At 32.5% G+C, this 23,798-nt stretch overlaps 1 long non-coding RNA gene and 1 pseudogene across 1 annotated transcript; both read left to right on the forward strand.

The window, feature by feature from the left end:
• The first annotated feature begins 14,550 nt into the window (after nt 1-14,550).
• Nucleotides 14,551-19,777, forward strand: LOC120210519 (annotated as a pseudogene).
• Nucleotides 19,778-21,441: 1,664 nt separating this feature from the next.
• LOC120211731 lies at nt 21,442-23,538 on the forward strand. The gene is made up of 2 exons (XR_005524630.1): nt 21,442-22,812; nt 23,003-23,538. It is a non-coding gene; the product is annotated as an uncharacterized LOC120211731 (long non-coding RNA).
• The last annotated feature ends 260 nt before the right edge of the window (nt 23,539-23,798 follow it).

The following is a 23,798-nucleotide window of genomic DNA, read 5'->3' on the forward strand; positions in this document are numbered from 1 at the left end:
TAATTTAACCCTTGACAAATCAAATTCAACTTCAAAATCTATTAACTCCTTCTATTTAAAAAATTCACTTAAAAACTCATTTTCTTTAATCTCTTATATATCTTTCATCTTGTTTTTTTATAACAAATTAAGCTTTCCTTAAGCTTAATTATCCTCTAATGATCATAAACCAACCTTAAAATCAATAATTAATCCACAAGCAAAGAAACTCACCTTTTAGCTTGGAGATACGGGAAGAAGAATAAGAAGACTGAAGAATGCTCTGGAGAAATTATCTCCTTCCCACGTGCTTATTACCCTTTATAAAGGGAAATAAAAATCTTTCCTGAAAATGACCATAATACCCTTGTTACTTCAAACTTTGTTATTTAAATCCAACATCAATATTTTTCATTTAAATCCCTAAACTTTTAATCTCTTCTGAGATTAGTCACTAAATTACCAAAAATTCTATTTTGGTCATTGACCCGACTTTTGGGATGTTACATGCACTTGTTACCATTATTATCATATGATTTTAGCTTATCACTTATACATATCACATATCATGTATACCATTTCACGAAAAACACATGCATCATTATATCAAATTATATTTTCTTTTCAAAGCCCATGCACACTATTGAGAACTTAAGGTATGTGAGTACATAGAGGTTGTGCACAATGCTGTCACCACAGCTCTTATAAATCCCACTAGGGGCACATAGAATTTGTCCCGAATGACAACATAGATGTCCCGAAGGACCACATATAACACATATGTCCCGAAGGACCACTATGTCCTAAAGGACCGCGTAGACCCTCAACTCTTGGCATGCCAACTATACCTATAGCTCTCATAACACATGACATGGGCATTATCTTTTACCTCATTACACATTCACATATTCATGTCACATAGTTCTTTCATATAGCTCTTTATCACATTTCATATGATCACATAGTCAAGTAGTTTACTTTCACGTAGCATTTTTTCATGAAATTCACATTATTCATCCTTTTCACACATGGGCACATCACATAGTTCTTTATCCCATTTCACATAGTTCACATATACCTTTTTCTCATATGCATATAATGTATTATTTCTTATCTTTTAACTTATATTACATATGCATGTAATATTATGTCTTATTATCAATATCTCATAGATCACTATCATACAACACATATTCGCATATACATGTTCTCATACAATCCTTTCATTCAATTATAACATCTAATCTGTCTTATTATACTAACATGTATTCATGTCATTCATTTCACATACATAACTTATCATATAGCATTCTAATAGAAGCACATATGTGTCATATTATTTTCACATATATTTTATCATATATCTCATGATCACATGACTTATTATCATAAATACATACATTTACATAGTTCACACATAAAACTGCATTCAACCATTAAACATATACATTCACTTATATACCATATATCTAACACCATATCACTACATGTTTATGCTTTAGTACTTATATCATATAATATCGAAATTGGACTCATCGCAAGTCTTAATTCCTGAACATAATGTACACTTACTATCATGTACTCACCTGGTCTCAATGAACACTCTTAAGCTCTTATTTTCTTTCCGTATCTTACTCTGTCGACCTATCCGAACTTTGCTTTCGATCGATGTCTACACAATCGTATATTTATACTAACAGTATCCCATTGATATACTATAATATAATTTCTTAGACTGAAAGAAAGATTTATTCCATTTCCCATTGAAGTGCATCGGTACATTCTATAGTGTATCGATGCATCCCTTAACATGTGCATCGATGCACTACCCATGCATCAATACACAAATCACCTTCGATGTTTTCATTTTACGGGGGTGCATCAATGCACTAATTGCATTCGATGTTTCCATTTTTAATGGGTGCATCGATGCACTTCCTGTGCATCGATACACACTGAACAATTTCTGGAAATACCTTTGATGCATCGATGCACATAGCCCAGAAATGTCATTTTAGCACGAAAATCTCTCCAATTCTACTTATTAATCCCTCCTTATACCTTAAAACTTATCTATACCTATGTAAATCTTCTTATAATACCATAACACTTTATCATCTCTCATAATTCACCACAATTCTTGAATTAAAGAATTTCATCAACTTTTCCATGTGTTCTAAATTCAATTCTATCACCTTTAACTTCTCAATTAACCCATTGACAAGTCAAATCCATCCTTAGAACTTCAAAAACCTTTCTATAACAAAAGTTCATTTCTAAACTCTTAATAGAAATTCCTTTCTAATTCTTTCCTCTTGGTGTTTTAAGCTTATATAAGATTTCTTTAAGCTTATATAACACTCAAAGAATAAAACACAACTCAAATATTCAAGAATTAACCATCAAAATTAAAACTCACCTTTGAGGATTGAGCATGAACACATGGGAAGAAGAAAGAAAGAAGAAAAAGAAGAGTTACAGATAACTCTCCAAACCCACGTGTTTCATTCTTATAAAATGGAGAAAATATCTTTTAAGCTAAAATTACCATAATTCCCTTATAATCCTTTCATATTTACCCTTTCATCCAATACGGAAATAATCCTATTTAAATCCTTGAATTTTCAATTTTCCTAAATTGATCTCCAAATTTCTAAAAATTCCATTTTTAGTCACTGACCCAGATTTTGGGATGTTACATAGAATATCAAATCGGAGATAAAGTGTTTCTAAAAGTATCTCATTGGAAGAAGGTTTTGAGGTTTGGACATAAGGGAAAGCTTAGTCCTAGGTTTATTGTACCTTATGAGATCATTAAGAGAGTTGGACCAGTGGCATATCAATTAGATTTACCACTTGAAATGGAGAAGATTCATGATGTCTTTCATGTCTCAATACTTTGGAAGTATCGATCTGATCATTCTCATATCCTGTCACCAGAAGAGATTGATGTTCAACCGGATTTAACTTATAAGGAAGAATTGGTCCAAATCTTAGCTCACGAGATTAAGCAACTAAGGAATAAGACTATTCCATTGGTCAAAGTGTTGTGTAGGAATCATAAGATAGAGGAAGTAACGTGGGAACGTGAAGAGGACATGAGGAATTAGTACCCCCATCTCTTTACTTATTGAAAATTTGAGGACGAATTTTGTTAAGGGGGAGATTTGTAACATCCTCAATACCAGGTTAGTGACTAAATTATTAAACTTCAGAATTTGGTGACTAAAGTATAATAATTGAATAGAGTAAGGACTTATACTGTAAATTTAGTATAATATTGAATTGCAAAGAAGATAGAATTGAAAGACAAGATGGTAATTGGCAAGCAAATAATTAAATTGGTTATGTATATATTAAGCCACGTGGAATGAGGGGGAAAGTAAACAAAAGGTTCCAGAGTTCTCTTCTCCTCTTCCTGCTCCATACGTGAAGACTTAAAGCAAAGGTGATATTTCTCATTGGCTGATTATTAGTTGAAATTTAAGGTTGGTTTTGATCATTAGATGACACTTAAGCTTAAGGAAAGCTTAAGTTGTCTTAAAATGACAAGATGAAGGGTGTAGGAAGGATTAAAGATGAATGGTTCTTAAATTAAATTTTGGTAGAAGAGTAGTAATTAGATTTCAATATCAAATTTGACTTGTCATCAATCTAATTAAGGAATATAAAATGTTAGAATTGAATTTAGAACAAGTAGAAAATTTTGTATAATTCTTGAATTTCATATGGAGGATGAGAGTTTGAGGTTGAAGATATATTTAAGGGTTAAATTTTTGTTTGAGTATGTATACTTGAGTTAAGTAGGTGAAAGGGGTTCAAACACGAAGTGGTTGTGTTGAAATGAAGTAATTTTCGTGCTTAAAATGTGATTATGGGCAAGGGGGTATCGGTACCCATTCAACAGGTACCGATACCTCAAGAGTAAAATTAAAGAAGAAATTCAAAGGGTACTATACCTTGAAGAACAGTATCGATACCCTCTTTGAATGACAATATATCGAATGTAATTTAGGTACCAATACCTTAAGGGAGGTATCGATACCAGGGTAATATCGAATGTAAATTCGGTACCGATACCCATATAGGTATCGAAACCCGCAGTTAGGGTGGTACCGGTACCCTATAGTGGGTACCGATACCTCTTCAAATGGAAATGGAAAATAGACTTTTTCTTTAGTTTAAGAAAGGAAAGAATGGAGTATATCAATTAGAATACTGATATGGATCTATGTATGATTTGTAGATACTGAGCGTAACCTTGTTCCAGAACAATCGAAGAATTAGAAACGGTCGAGAGAGAGAAAGTGCTAGAATCAAGCAAGACTAAGGTGAGTGCATAACCTAGATAGAATTGTATGGAGATAAGACTTGCGATAAGTCTATCTCCTATTGTTGAACTTATGATTTTATATTCATATACATGCATATATATATATATATTGCGGTTATAGTGATTTCATGCATAATACATCTATATTTTAATATGATATTATATTAATGAATGCCATTATAAGAGAATCAATTCAGGTATGTGAAATAATGGAAGTGATCATATGTGTGCATGCGAAGTGAATTATGTGTTTATTATGAAAAGTGATAAAAGAGATATGAAAAGTGATAAAAGAGATATAAAAATGAGAAAGGTGTTCATATTTAAGCCCATGTTATTTATTATGAGAGCTGTAGGTATAATTGGCATGCCAAGAGTCAAGGGATTATAGTGGTCCTTCGGGACATAGTGGTCCTTCGGGATAAATATTCAGTGCCCCTAGTGGGAATTTATTCGAGCTGTGGTGACAGCATTCGTGCACAACCTCAGTGTACTCACGTACCTTTTGTTCTCAATAATGTACATGGGCATCCAAAGATAAATTGAATGGAAATTATTATAAGAAGTCAAAGTTCATTTATGCATATCATAATTATATATGTCATAGTTTATTAAATACATGTACATTGCAATGTTATTATGGATTGATAGTAGTGCATGTTCATGAATCTATTGTTATATGTTCATTTTATGCCTCACTAAGTCTGTGACTTAGCGTGTAAGTGATTTACACGTAGGTACCAAGAAACCAGAAGATCATAATTAGGAGTGGCAAGGACAACATCACTACTAGAAGATCAGATCAGAAGTAATTGGCAAAGTATGTGTTTTGTTGTATGTAGTGTGTTGACATGTAAACAAATTGTTAATTACGAATGCTCTTATCGATTTTGTATTGTTCTGGTCAAACTTTTGTAAGTTAACAACTTTTATTTTAATGAAAGTTCAAAATTTCCCTTGATTTTCTTTAAGAATCCAAGTTTGAAAAGTCAATGTGACACTTCGGACTCGTATTCGGGCCGGGTACGGGTTGGGGGTGTTACACAGATAATATCCCAATAAAATTGTCCAAGTAGTAACCAGTGAAAACAAGAAACCATAATTCATAAACCAATAAGTTCCATGATTCTATAATCAGGAACAATCATATTTTTCAGTGAAAATCGTAATCAGAGAAAACGTACCATGTAGCCATGGTTCATAAGTCAGTAAATCAATAAAATTGGGTGAAATGTATTTCAAAACATATAAGACAATCATGTAGTACATGGGGAAGATGCTAAAGGATCCAAGTATTTTTCAGAGGCACTTGGTAGTTAGTAGGGATGAAAAACATGAAACTTATGTAATTTGATCGGATTCTAGGATCGAGGTCCTATTAAAATGGATCGATTACTAATGGATCTATCAGAAAATTAAAGTTGATACTTTAGGACCCCTTTATAATACAGGTGCAACGTGAGGGTGTTAATGACCCTTTACATCAGAATAATTCTAAATTCATATTTATTGAGAGTGATATCATTATTCAGGCCAACAAGGGCATTTTAGACATTAAATTTTATTGGATTCCTAGCAACTTAATATAATAAGGGTGAAATAATGATCCATGATATTCAAGATTCATGACAATTTATTAGGATATCATGTCAACTCGAACTAAACTTCTTCAGAACCATCGTTTAACGGATCTTGAGGAACTCTATGTATTCCAATTGTATTTGTTTTATTTATGAATTGCAACAGTCTCCAAGATGACCAACAACTTGAGTCGTACCCGCAATATTAAGGGGTGATACAATACTTAGGTTTTCTCGGTGTTTCCAGAATTGTCCAATAACATTCACTTATTTCTATTTCATTAAGGTATTTGGGTCTTTTTCGTACTCGAGGTTACTTCAGTCATCTTAGAGTTCAAGGTATTCCAATCATTTTCTTTGATTCAGTCATATATATTTCAATTCCCGTAATTTAATCCTCAGGTGATTGTTCCAAAATTGGAAATCCTAAATCTTCTATCGCCTCAGGAATTAAAATCGGTAAACATGATGTTTCTGAACAAACCGAGTATTTATCAAGTGAATAAGTAGTCTATCAGATCAAGGATGACATTTTAGAGTTATTTAATTATTATTGACTCAAGAATTAGGAACTGATTTTCAGACATTCTAATCGATTTACCTCTCTTCCAAACAAGTTAGAGTTTAGTTGGAGGATCTGTAGTACTATCAGGTCAATAACGATTTATCAAGTTAATTATACTATTCGGGTCAATTCCGATCTCTTTTTACTTCAAGAGAATATTTTTGAAATTTTATTTCCAAACACTTTTGACATCAAAACATTTAAAAATAATATACAAAGTTAAAGGATTTTAATATTAATTCAATTGTTTATTCATCCCTAACCTTAATTTATTTCCTATCAATCATTCAATTCCTTTTTGTAATTCAAACGAGTCTTAACCAATTTACCACTTAAACCGTATTCGATTTGAGTTCATCCAGAGTCTCTATTTCATCTTAACTGTATTAACGTCATTCCAAATAATTATGTCAGTGGCATTACTTCTGATAAATTGGGCTTGAAAGTATTCTAGTTCCTTTAAAGTTCAGGGTACTTTGTTCATTAGATCATTGGAGGTTATTTTCACCACCAGGGGAAGTCTTGGTCCTTTTACAGTATAAGGGCATTTTAATAATTTTATCCCATAGTGTTATTTTTGGTAATTTCTTATCCAAATATTCCTAACATTTAACCTTTAACGAGATTAATCATAATTTATGAGTTATGAGATTGATTGATTTAGTGATTAAATCATTGAACTGATATTTGTTTCCGATAGGTCTACCAATTTCTTTTTTTGAGCCGTCAGAATCTTATACAATGTTTGTAACACCCCCAACCCGTACCCGATCCGGCTACGAGTCCGAGATGTCACATTGACTTTTCAAAACCTTTACTTGAACAAAATAGTAAATAATTTTAAAACTTTTACTAAATACAATTGAATAATTTACATAAATTAGTATCATATGATTTTACAAACCAATTAGAGCATATCAAATTCTAAAACTTTATTTACATGCCAACTACCTCTATATACCAATTACATATATTTTCTGATCTAAACTTTGTAAAGGAGATATTGACATGTCTTGCTCCACATTGCTCTCTATATTCTTTTCAAACCTACGTGTGAAACAATCACACGCTAAGTCGATGACTTAGTAAGGCAAATAAAACATATAATAGAAATCATAAAACATTCCATATAACAAAACACATGAACATTTAATACTAACTTATCATACAAAATCATATAACAATTTCATACAAAAACACACATCTTTTTATATAACAAATACACTCATGTACATATATCATCATCTACTTTCTTAGCATTATCATATATATTATTATCATTATTTCTATCATTATCATCAAATTATTTATCACATGATCTTGTATTTATCATTTCTTCATATCATATAAAACATATATCATTTCACCTAGAAACACCTATAACATCATACAATTCATATAACGCATTTCGTATAATCAAAAACATATCCATCATATATATATATATATTGTATTTGTTATTGTTTCTTTATTATCCCATGATACACTGGTGAGAACTAAAGATATTTGAGTGCATTGAGGTTGTGCACTATGTTGTCACCACAGCTCGTATAAATGCACCGAAGTGTCGCGTAGAATTACACCGTAGTGCCACATAGAATTACACCGTAGTGCTGCTTAGAATTGCACCGTAGTGCCATATAATAATGTCCATAAGGACCACATATCATTCCTTAAGAACCATATACATATGCCAAGGATCACATAGGTGTCTCAACAGACCCCATACATGTTCCAAAGAATACATATATGTCCCGAATGACCGCGTAGACCCTCGAATCTTGGCATGCCAACTATACCCCTAGCTCTCATGACACATAACATGGGCATTATCATTTATTTCATTTCATATTCACACATTCATATTACTTATCTCTTATCGCATGTCTGATCTCTTATAATCATGTAATCACATAGCTCATGTCATTTCTTGTGAAATCACACATATCATGTAATACATATAACTCCTATACATTCTCATATATTCACATATGTAATATCATAGGACTTATATCTTTTTATATGGTTTATGTTCTATTATCTTATATTCACATACATGTAATACATATCAAACATGTTTACATAAATCATTTCTATATAATTCACATGTACTTATATTCTTTTTCATATACTCACATAGTCATATAATATAATATTTCATATGACCTCATATATCACATCACTTATATATATATCCAAATATTCATAGATACATATCACTTAAATTATTCCTATTTATATAATTTATGGTCATATAGTTCCTATCACAAGTCACTTATCTTATCTCTTCTTCTCATATGTTCATATTTATCATACAACACATAAGTTTTATTACATATTTATATCACATTCATATATCACTAATTCATAATATAATTTACATCGCATCATCTATCTTATTCTTTATTTCTTGGTATGCACTTATATTACATAACCTATATTATACTAATAAACATATATATTACTTCTATTATTTCTTTTATATACAAATTAATCAATTTGCTTAATTCAATTTCATATAACTCCTATAATTTTCTCATATCACTCCATATTCAAGTTTCCTAATTGATACATTATTCTCATTTCATTCTATAACTCAATCTTATTTAGTTTCTTTCAATTCACATTAAAATCATATAACACTATTATATTAAATTCTTATAATTAATTATAGCACTATGTACACTCATAATCCCATTATTCATATAACTTTTCCACATAATTACCTAGTTTCTATCGTTTCTCGTGGATTCACTTTCATCATATTCTTTTATTTTTACATATTTTATTTCATAATCCTATACTCCATTTATCATATGATTTATGTAGGTTCTCTTATAACTCTTCATAAACATATATTTTCCATTCTATATATTACGTAGATCTTATCATATGACTTATTCTTTATACTTACATAAATTATAACACACACAAGAACATATCAGCTCATATAATCAATCATACATACATTTCATGTCATTCGCCTACTTATAATCAACACTTCATGCATAATAAAACAACTATCAAAAATAGACTTATCACAAGTCCAATTTCCTTATAATCCTATAAAATAAGATGCACTCACCTGGGCCTCACTAAGTTAATACCGATCTCTCATATTTCCCTTGATCGATCTTATTTTCCAAATGTTCCGGAACTGATTTATGCTCGGTATCTACACAAATATACAATTTAAGGCAATCTATCAAAATCTAACCTTATAACTTGATACTAATAGCTTAAACGACTTTAAGAAATCAATATTTTCATTTTCCTTTAAGGGGGTATCGATACCCTACTGGGGGTATCGATACCCTCATGACATTATGGAATTCTGCTCGTTTGAGAGGGTATTGGTACCCCTTTGAATGGGTATCGATTCCCCCTAGCCCAGAAATCATTTTTGAGCTCAAAAATCCACTTGATTCAATTCAAACGCTTCATCTTTCATCCCCTTTCATATTCCTAACTTACATATACATACTTAAACTAATTAATATTCATTTATCTCATCTTTAACCTCAAAATTCCATCTTTCTTATGGAAATCAATAATCATACCAAAGTTTCCATGTTATCCAAACTTAATTATAACACTTCTAACTTCTTATTCTTATAGATGACAGGTCAAATTCATCCTCTAAATTCGTTTAAACCTTCTTATTCAAAATTTCACTTAAAAACCCATATTCTTTAATCTCTTCTAACATCTTCATCTTTGAGTTTTTACTTATCTTTAGACTTTCTTAAGCTTTCTTACTTTCCAAAGAATCAAAACCAACTTAGAATTCAAATAATAATCAACTAATAAAAATTCTCACCTTAGCTCTTGGCTTCCATGCGTGAAGAAGAAAGGAGAAGAAGAAAACTCTGGAAACTCATTTCCCCTTATTCCCACGTTTTTATATCCCTTAAAAGAGAAATAAAAATCTTCTCTTAGAAAAGACCATAATACCCTTATTACTTTCAAACTTTACTATTAAATCCAACCTCAAAATTCTCCAATTAAAATTCTAAACTTTTTAACTTATTTCAAAATTGAACACAATACTTTCAAAATTCACCTTTAAGTCACTAGCCTGATATTAAGGATGTTACAATGTTTCTTCTTTATTTCAATTTTCGTCTGAGTCCAATGATAGTTAAATACACCTAATGGACCAGTCATTTATATTCATGCATTTATCATTTATCAATAAGTTTCGAAAAGCATACAAAAGGTAGTAGAGTATTACCTCGATTTTCGTATCATATCGATCGACCATTTAAACTGTAACATCCCAAAACAAGAGCAAGTGACTAAAATGAAAGTTTTGAAAAATTTGAAGTCTGATTTTGAAAGATTTGAAATATTTATTTTATTGTTCAATAAACAACTGATGGAATAAGGGGTAAAATGGCCATTTGACAAGTAAGATTTTTATTTTTCCTTTATAAGATAAGGGAACCACATGGAAAATGAGAGATTTCTCCATAATTCTCTTCTTTTCCTTTCTTCTTCTCCTTCACGTGGAAGCCAAGAGCAAAGGTGAGTTCATGGTTAGTTAATTTCTTGATGAATTCAAGGTTAGTTTGTGATCATTAGACGATAACTAAGCTTAAGGAAAGCTTAAGTTATCTTATAATCAAAAGATGACAGAGTTAGGAGAAATTAAGTAAAAGGAGGTTTTAAGTAAAAGGAGTTTTTAAGTGAATTCTTGAAATAAAAGGAGTTAGTAGAATTTGAGGTTAGATTTGACTTGTCAAAGGGCTAATTAAAAAGTTAGAGGTGATAGAATTGAATTAAGAACACATGAAAAATTTGATGAAATTCTTTGATTCAAGAATTATGGTTAATTATGAGGGATAGTGAAGTGTTATAATGTTATAAGAAGGTTTACATATGTATAGATAAGTTGTAAGGTATAAGGAGGGATTAATAAGTAGAATTTGAGGACAAAGTAAGAATTTTCGAGCTCAAAATGTAATTTCTGGGTTGTGTGCATCGATGCATCTTCAATGTGTATCGAGCACTCTCGAATAAATGAACATCGAATGCCACTAGTGTATCGATGCATAAGGAGTGCATCAATGCACCCCCTTAAGATTTGAACATCGAAGGTGAATATGTATCGATGCACTTCAATGGGAAATGGAATAAATCTTTCTTTTGGTCTAAGAAATGATAGATTAAAATACATCAATTGGTTATTGATATGTATCAATATATGATTATGTAGATATCGAGCACGAACAAGTTCCGGGATGACTATCAGGTTAAGATTCGATCGAAAGAAAGGAATCATAAAATGGGATTGGAACTTAGTGAGGCCAAGGTGAGTGCATATTAGATAGTGTACTATATTTAATAGAAATAAGACTTGTGACAAGTCTATTTCCTATAGTAAAATGCATGAATTCATTAATACGAGCATATGTTTGATATGTTACATATGTGTTATTGATTATTGCATATGTTAATAATATGTGTGAATACATGTTTATATGATACATGTTCAGTGTCCATGGTATATGTACACATGATAATATGATATAAGTTAAATTATGTAATATGATACATAACTATAAGATAAGTGAAGGAATGTATATATGATAGAGATTATGTATGAGATATATGAGAAGAGGTATATGTGATTAGGTGAAAAAGAATACAAACATATATTAAGCAATGTTATATGTGATAAATGAATGATATGAAAAGTGAGATAAACAAAGTATGGTTGATCTAGGATAATATAAGAATAGCTCATAAGTTATATGATAAAGATGGAACCATATAGGAGCATTAATTGAGTTACTTGATAATAAGTCATAAGGTTATATGCATAGGTAATATAAGTTATAAGATGAGAATATATAAGAATATCAAATAAGTTATGAGATAAGTTATATGACATTGATATATAGGCTAGATGAAAGTATACACATGAATACATTTATAAGTTTATATGTTATTTTATATGTTATGGGATATACCCATGAACATATGTGATGTGATATATGCTATGAGAAATGACCCATGTGACTAAGTTTGAAATGATATAAGTTATGTGATATGAAGTTATGGGTATATATGTCATATGTTATTATATGTGACATGATAGATATGAGATTTTGTGACAATAAGTTATATGAGGTGGTTGATATCATAAGAAGCTATGTGATAATAATATATGAGTTTATGTGATATAAAAGTGTATATGTGAAATAACATGATAGGTGATAAAACCGTGAGCCTATATGATTATGTGTTATATGTTATATGATATGACATGCGAGTTTACATGAACAAATGAGAAATGGTATAAACCATATAAAACAATCTACTTGAATACATGCACTTATGATACATGTGATATTATATGAGATATATGGTTACACATACATGTGGTATGTGACAAAAGAGAAAGAACAATGGATATAAAATGTTATAAATGATAATGCCCATGTTATGTAATATGAGAGCTAGTCGTATAGTTGGCATGCAAAGAGTCTAGCATTGCCTATGTCTTTCGAGACATATGGACAGTGTTACCTATGTCCTTCGGGACATATGGACAAGATTACCTATGTTCTAAGGAACATATGGACAATTTACCTAGGTTCTTTGGGGCCTATGGATAGTTGCCGAGGTTCTTTATAACCTCTGGATAGGTCATTCGGGACATTTATACGAGCTGTGGTGACAGCGTAGTGCACAACCTCAATAGACTCACATATCTATAGTTCTCACATGTGCACATGGGCTAATAAAGAGATAATCCTGAATATAATGTAAGTATTATATATATAATTGTGATATGAATTTTATGAATTGTTATATGTGTGTTATGAGTGAATGCATCTGTGATAAGTATGAATTATAAGATATATGATAAAAGCATAAGAGATTATACGAATAAGAGATAAGAAATATGAATGATAATAGGGTAGAAATATGATAGAAACATAAATGATGACATGCATGTATGTATTTACTTACTGGATGAAAAGTATATGAGTTGCATGGTTATGATAGCATAAATTATTCATGCATGGTTAGTGTATGTGAATTATATTAGATGAGTTTTTATGCCTCACTAAGTCATAGACTTAGCGTGTAAGTGATTTACACGTAGGTTTCAAGAAGAGTAAAGAGCGATGTGGAGCAAGACAGGTCAGTTCTCCTTACTGAAGGTCATATCAGAAGAGAGGTGAATAATATGTATTTTAATATATAAAGTTCTAGTTGGCATGTATTCAAAAGAATATATTGTATAAGCTCTGAATAGTTTTGTAAACGTTTTGAATAAGTTATATGTTATAAAAGTTTTAAATTACTCACTATTTTATACAAGTAAATGTTTTGAAAAGTCAATGTGACACCTCGAACTCGGATCAGGATCGGATACGGGTTGGGGGTGTTACATAAACTCCATTCGATCGCCCTCGAACTTGAATCCAACATCCAATAATTTCTCGAATACATAGCAAACAAATTTATGTCATAAACTTAACTTAATCGAAAAACCAATTTGAATACGAAGATAAAACACTGAAAACCGGCTTACCCGATGCGAATTTGGCAAAACAGACTTCGTACTCGGACACGGATCATCAAAAAACATAAAATATGACTTTTTGGAAAATTTGACTTTTTGGGTCAAAGTCAACGGGTTTGTTTAAATTAACTTTGAAGGAGGAAGAAGAGAAGATAAAGTGCTTCCAGATTTTTTATTTTCCCTTATCTCATATCCCACATGTTTAAATTAACTTTGAAATGAATTTTAAATTCATTTTCTACTAAAAGACAAAAATGTCCTTCCATTCTTCCATATTTACTAATAAGTCCTAGACATAAATTTCTAAAATTAGTCCTTGAACTTTTCAATTTATTCAAATTAAACCATCAAATTTTAAATCCTTACAGTTTACTCACTGACCCGATGTTTGGGGTATTATATTGTATACCCGAGGTGTTGATCGTATTTCAGGTTAAGTGGCCAATTCAGATTGATTTCTTCCCCTGCCTTGTCCTCTACCTCTCTGAGGTACAGTAGCATATCTCTTTGACTATACGGGCTCTCCAGTCATTAATGGGCAATCCCGGATAAAATGTCCAGTGTCCTTTCATCTGAAACATGCTTCGGAGACCACTCGATAAATGCCACTATGATTTTTGCCACAATGTAAACATTGGCTTGGCCTTCTAGCTCATGATTCCGTTGATTGAGTATGCTTAGCTCTCACCGGGTTTGATCCTCTACCTGAGGATGAAGCTGCCTCAGATATAGATTGAGGTTGGAAACCTGGACCTCGACTTTTCTTCTACTGTGATACAATCAACGAGACACCCACTCTCTTAGTCAACTGAGTCTTTTGCTCCCTAAATCTTTCATTATGAGCTCGCTCCAAGGCTTTAGCTTGATTCACTACCTCTTGAAATATAGAAAGATTCAACGCTATCAGCAACTCCTTCAATCTAGGGCGCAAACCCTCCACGAATCAATCATATGAGTCTTTCTCAGTCGGGACCAATCCAGCTGTAAATCTATTCAATTTATTAAACTTGCACTCATACTCGTACACAGTGTGATTCCCTTGTTTCAAATTCATGAACTTCTGCTTCATTTGTCTAATGAACTGATCCCCAATATATTTGTTCTTGAACTCTTCCAAAAAGAACAACCATGTCACTTGGTCCCTAGGCTCTCTCATTGTCACATTAGTCCATTGTATACGTGTTTGTTCTTGTAGCAATGATACTACTCCATCCAGTTTCTCCATTTCAGAACAATGGATACCATCAAGCATAATCTTTACGTCGTTTAGCCAAAGATCCGTAGAAACGGGACTTTCCTCATTTTCTCCCCTAAACTCGGGTGCTCCTAAACTTTTTAGCTCCTAGGCCACATTCATCTTAGGAGTTGGGGGAGCAGACGGTTGGAAAAGCGTTAGAATCGCATTCAACATCCTGAAAAATACTCCTTGAGGTGTCTGTTCTTCACCTGCCTAGTTAGGGCAGGTAAATTACTACTATCCTCATTTTCATCTCCCGCTTCACTTCAGGAGCCCTCGCAGTCCTACATATATTAAGATATAATCACTAACTATATTAGCAAGGACAACATACTCAATACCCTATCAGATCAGAGATTTTTAATATTTCGTTGACATGCACACTTTTTAAAACATAAATTACTTCATTGCGAACTTAAAATCAGTTAAACCATAACTCTGATACCAATAAATGTAAAACCTCTAACTCGTACCCGACTTGGATACAAATATGAGGTGTCACGTTGACTTTTCAAAACTTTGATTCTTTGAAAATCCGTTTAAAATTTAAACTTTTACTTTGAATTTAGTGGTGAAACCCTCATACAAAAGATAATAACGAAAATTAATATTTCACGATGAAATTAAATACTTAATATATATTTACATAAACTTAAATAGTATTTTTCAAAATAGATCAGAGCATTTACGATTTAAACTTTTATGATACATGCCAAGAAAATTTCAAAATCACAAGAAGCACCTACAGTTCAAATCGTTTTGATCTGATCGTCTTCAAAGTGTATGTTGTCCTGTCCTAGCTTTACTCTTCGGGCCTCTTAGAACCTACGTGTGAAAACACTCACACGCTAAGTCGTTGACTTAGTGAAACAATAATAAGTATAATAAAACAATAAAGCATTTATTTAAACATTTTCAAGAAACATTGTATATGGAAACCAATATACATTTCATAAACATACTTATAATGTTATACATTATTCAATTCATATCAATTTGTTTAAATAGCCCAACGTATATCACTGAGAACTCAAGGTATGTAAGTACTTTGAGGTTGTGCATTGTAATTGTAGTCAAAATTGCCACGTAGAGTTTACACTGAAATGCCACGTAGAGTATGCACCGAAGTGCCATATAGATTTGTCCCGAAGGACCACGTAGAACCCTCGACTTTTGGCATGCAATTATACCTCTAATTCTCATAACATATACCTTGGGCTTTAATCATATAATTATTTCACATTACATTTTCAAAGTATCATTTATTCACATAGAACATTTTCACATAAAACATTTTCACGTATAACATATTCACATACTAATAAAATCAAAACAATACTTCGAAAATACAATTTGAATAAAACATCATACTGATATTGCATAAAATAAATAAAATTGTTTACTATTGAAAACCTTCGAGGTTGGCTTATCGCAAGCCGTCCTCATATTAATATAAAATAAATAAGTTGCACTCACCTTTTCCTCACTTAAGTCCTAAGCCAAATCTTTTTCACTTTTGTTCAATATCTTTACTACATCCATTCGTTCGGTACGTGCTTTCGATCAAAATCTAAACATTAACATGAACAATATAAATATCATAGCTCAATTATTTGATAACCAATCGATCTTTACATAAATGAAATCAAAAATCTAATTCACAATTTCAGGTTGAATAGTATCGGTACTCTACCCACAGTACCAAAACTTCTCTTCTATAGTACCGATACTTACTTCAGTATCGATACAATTATGGCATTCTGGAACTTCATCTTCAATTACAGTATCAGTACCTTACCATTGGTATCGATACTACTTCAATTAGTATCGATAATGTTTATCTGATTCATAAAATTTCCTTCAATTTAACCTTATAGTATCGATATTGTTCTTCTAGTACCGATACCCTTTCTCATAATTCACCTATTTCACTTTGAATTTTACCCAAAACTCACCTAATTCTCATACTCTTAACCCAATCAAACCCTTAAACTCAATAACACTTATTACAAACAATTTACATCACTTAAATTGCTTTTAACATCCAAACTTTTCACTAAAATACTTAAACAAAAATCATACACATTCTTCAAACATGTTTCCAAATCCTTTCTAATACTTTAAATACCTTATTCAAACATTTGACAAGTCAAATATGCCTTTAAAATCCAATTACTAATCAAATTTCATCAATTCCCTTAAAAACTCATTTTACTAATTAACCATTAATTCCTCAATCCCTTATCTTCTATTCATCTTTAAGCTTCCTTAAGCTTCTATACCAACCAAAGATTCAAAACCAACCCAAAAATTCAAGAAACAACCAACTTGAAAAAATAACTCACCTTGGCAATAGAGGTTCACGGTGGAAAGGAAGGAGAAGATGAAGGTGAAGGCTTCTAGGATATTCTTTCCTTTTTCCTATTCCTCACATGTTTAAATATCTTTAAAAAATGAATTTTTAAATCCATTTCCTGCTAAAAAGACCATTATGCCCTTTCATTCTTCAATCTTTGATCATAAATCCTAGACAAAAATTTTCAAATCAGTCATTGAACTTTTCAATTTATCAAAATTAAACTACTAAATTTTAAATCCTTACACTTTTATCACTGACCCAATGTTTGGGTTATTACAGAAAAATTCACTATGTTATAATTTGTGCTATTTTTATATTTATGTGAAGATTACTTTTTGACTGTTTAGGTCAAAGTTTTCTACTTACGATGGTGTTGTTGAAAGAGTAGCTCAGCAACTTCGTTTGGATGATCCATAAAAAATCAGACTTACTTCGCATAATTGTTACACTCAGCAACCTAAGCCTCAACCTATTGAGTATCATGGAGTGGATTATTTATCTGACATGTTGTTCCACCACAATCAGGTAACCAAATGGCCTTTTTATGCACATTGAGAAGCATTAAGGATGAAAAGTCCAAAAGCTAACCAACCAGTTGAATATATTCTTTGACAGGCTTCTGATATTTTGTACTATGAAGTATTAGACATCCCTCTGCCAGAATTACAATTATTGAAAACACTGAAGGTAGCATTTCATCATACTACAAAGGACGAAGTAAGTATGATCATATTTAAGAGTTTCAATGAATGACATTAAAATTTTGTTTTAATGCAATAAAATTTTGTACCATTTGATGCCAGGTTGTTAGCCAAACTATTAGGCTTCCAAAACAGAGCACTGTTGACGATGTGATTAATGATCTTAAGACAAAATATGTGAATCATCATGTTGAAACAGGTGGAGTTGTCTCATCCTGATGCAGAACTGAGGTTGCTTGAAATTTTTATTCACAAGATCTTAAAGGTGTGTTAATATTGTTATCTTTTCTTGGTTACATTCACTGATCTCTGTGTTTAATGAAAAATGTGATGAGCAAAAGGCACATTTTTACATGTTTGTTCGATTTAAGTTCCAACATTGTTTGTTGGAAAAACAGTTTCCTGATATAGTTTTTTTATCTGTATATTGTCGTATGTCTCATGTTTTTCACTCTTCCTGATCTGTTAATTGGGGTTTCCTGGTTACTTTTCATTTATCCTTCTATTTCTTTCGTAGTGTTGTAAGGTTTCTATCATGTTTCTACAGATTTTCCCACCTAGTGAGATGATTGAGAATATAAGTGACCAATACTGGACATTGCGGGCAGAAGAGGTTAGTTGCTTCCCCTCCCCCCTTCTGGCATGTCAATATGAGCTCACACACATCCAGAGAAAGAAATGCTGTTGATGCCATCTCCATTCCGTTGTTATCTAAAGAATCATTTCGTAGCTTATGGTCTTCTCTAATATATGGAGTGCTGGTTTTGCTATTTTTCTCCCAATGTACAGATCCCAGAGGAAGAGAAAAATCTTGGTCCAAATGATCGCCTAATTCATGTGTACCACTTTTCTAAGGAGACAGCTCAGAACCAGATGGTAACAAGGGTGTTGCATTATCTTATTTTTTGTTGCCTTGCTTCCTGTTAATATTATCCTTTCCTGACCACTGTACTTGTGTCCTGTTTTTGACAGCAAATTCAGAATTTTGGCAACCCCTTTTTCTTGGTGATTCATGAAGGTGAGACTTTGGCCAAAATAAAAGTCCGAATACAGAGGAAGCTGCAAGTTCCAGATGAGGAGTTTGCTAAGGTCTTTCCTAAGTGAAGCTTGTGCTCACTGATTTACTCTAATTTTACTGTGGTCACCCTCTTTTTTTTTTACTGAACTCAGAAATTGAATGTTTACGGTGCTTGGGAGCAGTATCTTGGATTGGATCACTCTGACAATGTTTCTAAAAGAGCTAATACAGTTAATCAGGTAATTGCCCTTTATGAAAATGTTCTCTGAGTTTCATCTGAATTTCAGTTAAGAAGCATCTAGCGTTAGGAACAAGGGATCAGTATCTTTGGTCGTGTATGATTCGTCTTTGAGTTTCCATGAAATGACTAGCTTTCGGTAAACTTGTGTAGTTGACCCTATAATTTGATATTTCGCCAAGCAGAACCGACACAATTTTGAGAAGCCAGTAAAAATCTACAACTAGAGAACATTTAGACTACCTTGGACTTTCATATCTAATCAAGTGGTGCAACTGGGAATGTGAAGTATGATCCATTGAAGCTAATTGTTACTTCTGTGTCTTTAAACAGAGATCGGGGTATCTGTTCCGTATCGAGCAATGAGCTAAGTTGCCAGTGCAAGTTGACAGTACATAAACAAGATTTTTGGATTAGTGAAAAATGTATGCAGAGGGAGTATAGTTGGGACTTGGGAAGCTATTGTCCATGTAGATGCTTGATAACATTTAGCAAAAAAGTTCCATTACAGTAAAATTTTATCAATCAATTCTTAGATCAAGTGTGCTTTTTACATTTTTTTTTCTATCACTTCCTTGCCCGCTAATAGTAAAACCTTAATCCTATTTCTCCTGACAAAGCATGCAGTAAGCCAATCTTCATGTTAAAGGGCATTGCCTTGTCTGTATTAAGCTATTAGTATACGACTTACCCCTGCCGATTTCCAAACTAATTGTTAGAATCATTTAATTTTCAATTACTTCTTAAGTAATAAAATTTATCCGAACATTGAAAAGCCTTTAAGTAATAAAACTTATCCTAACGGAGAAGTAAATTTTTCACCTTGATCTATTTTACATTCCCCTCCTCTTATCCTCGATCCAAGCATAAAGTTAAAATTTTCCGATCCGCTCTAAATCCTCTTCGAGCATACCCGCCGCCAAACAAGCCTTGTCTTTCTCTTATCAAATAAGGTAATTATTTAAACCCTAAACTTATGAGATTTTTAGTTATCTTATCTTTGAATCTGCCTCACTCTGCTATATTTGATTTTTTCCCAATCCTAATAGTATCAGCATGTGGCTTTTTTATAACTTAATTTTTTTTATGGATACTCATGGATTTCAGTGTGAAGTTTCAGCCTTATTATGTGGCTATTTTATCATTCTTTTGTTGTGGGAACTTAAATTTTTTTTATGGAAACTCACGGATTTCATTGTTTTGTTGTGGGAACTTAAATTTTTTTTATGGATACTCACGGATTTCAGTGTGAAGTTTCAGCCTTTCGGTAGCTAGCTGAAATCGGAAAAAAGGATATTGCTTACTAGTAATGAGCTGTATTTATGGATGTGTGGATAGGGAACCCTTTAAAAGAATTCGACTTAAAATTTAGCCCCTCCTCATGCAACGACTTATTACTGTTTTTTATCCGTTTCTTGTGAATTAATGTGTGATTAGATTTTGTTTGTGGTTGCCGTCATACTTGTTAGGTTCCACATTTGAAGCTCGTTTCAAAGTAGGATTGATGAGACAACAGGGGCAATGTGCGGATTCTGGTGGGAATGCATATACTTCTGCTCAGATGCAACATATGCCTGCACAGAGGATGGAGCTTAAGTCTGGTCAATTTCAAGGACAATTAGAAGCATTTACCCCTGAAAGGGATCAACCATTTCAAACTCCAAAATCAGATGGCCAATGGAGGTGGGAAAGAGATGGATCGAAAGTGTCAAATCCATTGACACCCAAAATGTTCAAAGGCAAGATTGTTTTCTGGACACTCTCTCTCTTTACATGCATGTCTTAACTAGAGGTTCTTGCATTATTTTATATGCTGGTTAATCTTGTTATCCTTTTGTATAAAACAGTAGAAAAAAGGATGTAGAGATTCGGAGAACCCATCATCTAGCACAAATATGAACAAGCACATTCTAGCTGTACTACCAATATTGTGGGTTATGGCATTTGCATTTCTTCAATTTGTACTTTGGCATATTTACTTAAATATCTTGTAGGCATGCTTTCTAAATCATAACTAAACAAATCTAGAATATTATTTTTGTTATTCCAGATTCATTGACTGGTTTATCCTTAGTGTGTTGCAATTCTAATATTTGTTTCTGTTCCCTTACTGTGTTTTTTTTGCTCCTAAAGCATAGTCTATGTATTTTTAATAATTATTCGAAGTGAAAGATCAGAAACTCATAATTAAAGATAGTTCTGTATGTTGCTTTGGCTTTCATTTTTCTTGAAGTAGCAATGTCCAAATGCATATCCACACATACATGTGAGGATATGATCCTACAAAGACACACCAAATACTAGGAACTCATGGGGGAAATTAACACTCCAAAGACCTGTGTTTGACTAATATATAACACTGGTTGACTGATAATTGAATGTCTTGAAGTACTTCCTTTTTACAAAAATGCTGTGATTGATCGAGGTTATTCTAGTATTCTGATATCTTTGTATTTATATTCTTGATGAACTTGGAAAATGTCACAAGATAGAATGCCTTTGCTTCATTAGTAATTTGGCTGAAGGAAGATATGGCCCCATTATAATAGTAAAAACACCTGTGACTTGCTTTGTTTTTATTTTTACATGTCAGCGTTTCATTTTATACTTGAAAACAACCTTTTAATTTCACACTTAATATTTGTATTGGACCACTGCTCTTATTAGAGCAGTTTAATGTGGCATAGGCCAGGGGACTGATGGATCAAGAACTTATTTCCAAGGCCAGATCCCAACATAACCTTAGAAAAACAAAATGCCTATCTCAGATTTCGACCCCATGATGAAAATATGGAAGTTGGCTATGAGCAGAATCTTTGCCACCAACTTTGGAAGGTATTGAGAAGAAATCCCACAATGATATAATGAAACTTGCTAAAGAACGAAACAATGCTGAGGATGCCGAAAATACCAGACACAGAGAGGTGTGTGTGTATATTTTGTTCATTTGCGTCATATTCTCATTATTAGCTGCTTATGTATCATTGTGTTATTTGCAAAATCAGTTTATACCACCAAGGAATTTTTTTCCATTACATGTTTGTCTGTTTTACCCTAAGCAAACAGAATTCGAATTCTAAAAGCAGCAGTTGCGGATATCATAATAGTGAACTTTGTGGTCTGTACTTGCTGTTATTCAGGACGGGTGGTTTACATGTACGAACCAGTCATTTATAGTTTCCACCTGTCTTGTCTCAAGGTTTGGTTTAATATACAAGGGTATGCTCTTCCAATCTTAAGCTGGCAAGGTAAGTTATTGAAAGTAATGATTGCGTGCAATTTTTATTTTTACATAAACAATGCCTTCGTACGAAAGCTTAATTATTTAATGAAGTAAACTGGCATATGCATTATTGTTCTCATACGTTCTTTCCTCTTTTTAGATATCCCTTGGTTAACCTTGTTTTCAACAGCGTTGCATAGTGGTAACAATTTTGTTTTTAAATTTTCAGGAAATAAATGCAATCAATGCTTAGTATGAGGAACAAATAACAGCACTTCGAGCATGGCATGCTAATCTCAGAGATGAGTTCCTGCAAAAGGAATCTCTTGTACGACAACAACAATACCAACAGGCAATGATGGACTATTATTCTCATAGCAGCATGACCTCAGCTGATACCATGCCAACCGGTAATAATCTTCATGGTTATGGTAGCGTTGCTGATTCCTATAGAGAGATGTCTCGATTTCTTGGGGGTGCCAGAGATCAGGGGTTTGAACCCAGAGGTTCATAGCAGGGGGAACGTGCATATGACACCGGTTCACGATATTACTGAGTTTGCTTAGTTAAACTTAGCTACATCCTCCTGGTATAGTTCTGATAGTTACTCCCATGGATGCTGGTAAGCTATCCTGAAATGCTAAATTTTCTGCAGTTCTCTCCGCCCTGTTGGTTTCTTGTCATGGAAAAAGGTGATATTTTGTTTTTCTCTCCTGTTTTTTTTGGTAGGACATTGCCGTTGTTAATATAGCTAGTTTTAATACAACTAATGGTCCATTTAAATTGTCGGAAACTCACCTTTGTCATGTCAATCGGAAAATGCATAAATAGGTTGTCAAAGTTGAAGTTTAACATACCTGATGTTGATAGTCAATGGAGCATAAATAGGCCATCGAAATTAAAAATTCAAGTTACCTGAAGTCTCATGGTTCGTGATTTTTGTTTTACACGGATACAGTCAAAATATTTCAGTTTTTCAATGTGCAAAAAAAATCAAATTGCTTCAAACTTCGATCTCTACCCCA

Source organism: Hibiscus syriacus, unplaced genomic scaffold (assembly GCF_006381635.1).
Source record: "Hibiscus syriacus cultivar Baekdansim isolate YM2019G1 unplaced genomic scaffold, ASM638163v2 tig00000715_pilon, whole genome shotgun sequence".
Taxonomy (NCBI): Eukaryota; Viridiplantae; Streptophyta; class Magnoliopsida; order Malvales; family Malvaceae; genus Hibiscus; species Hibiscus syriacus.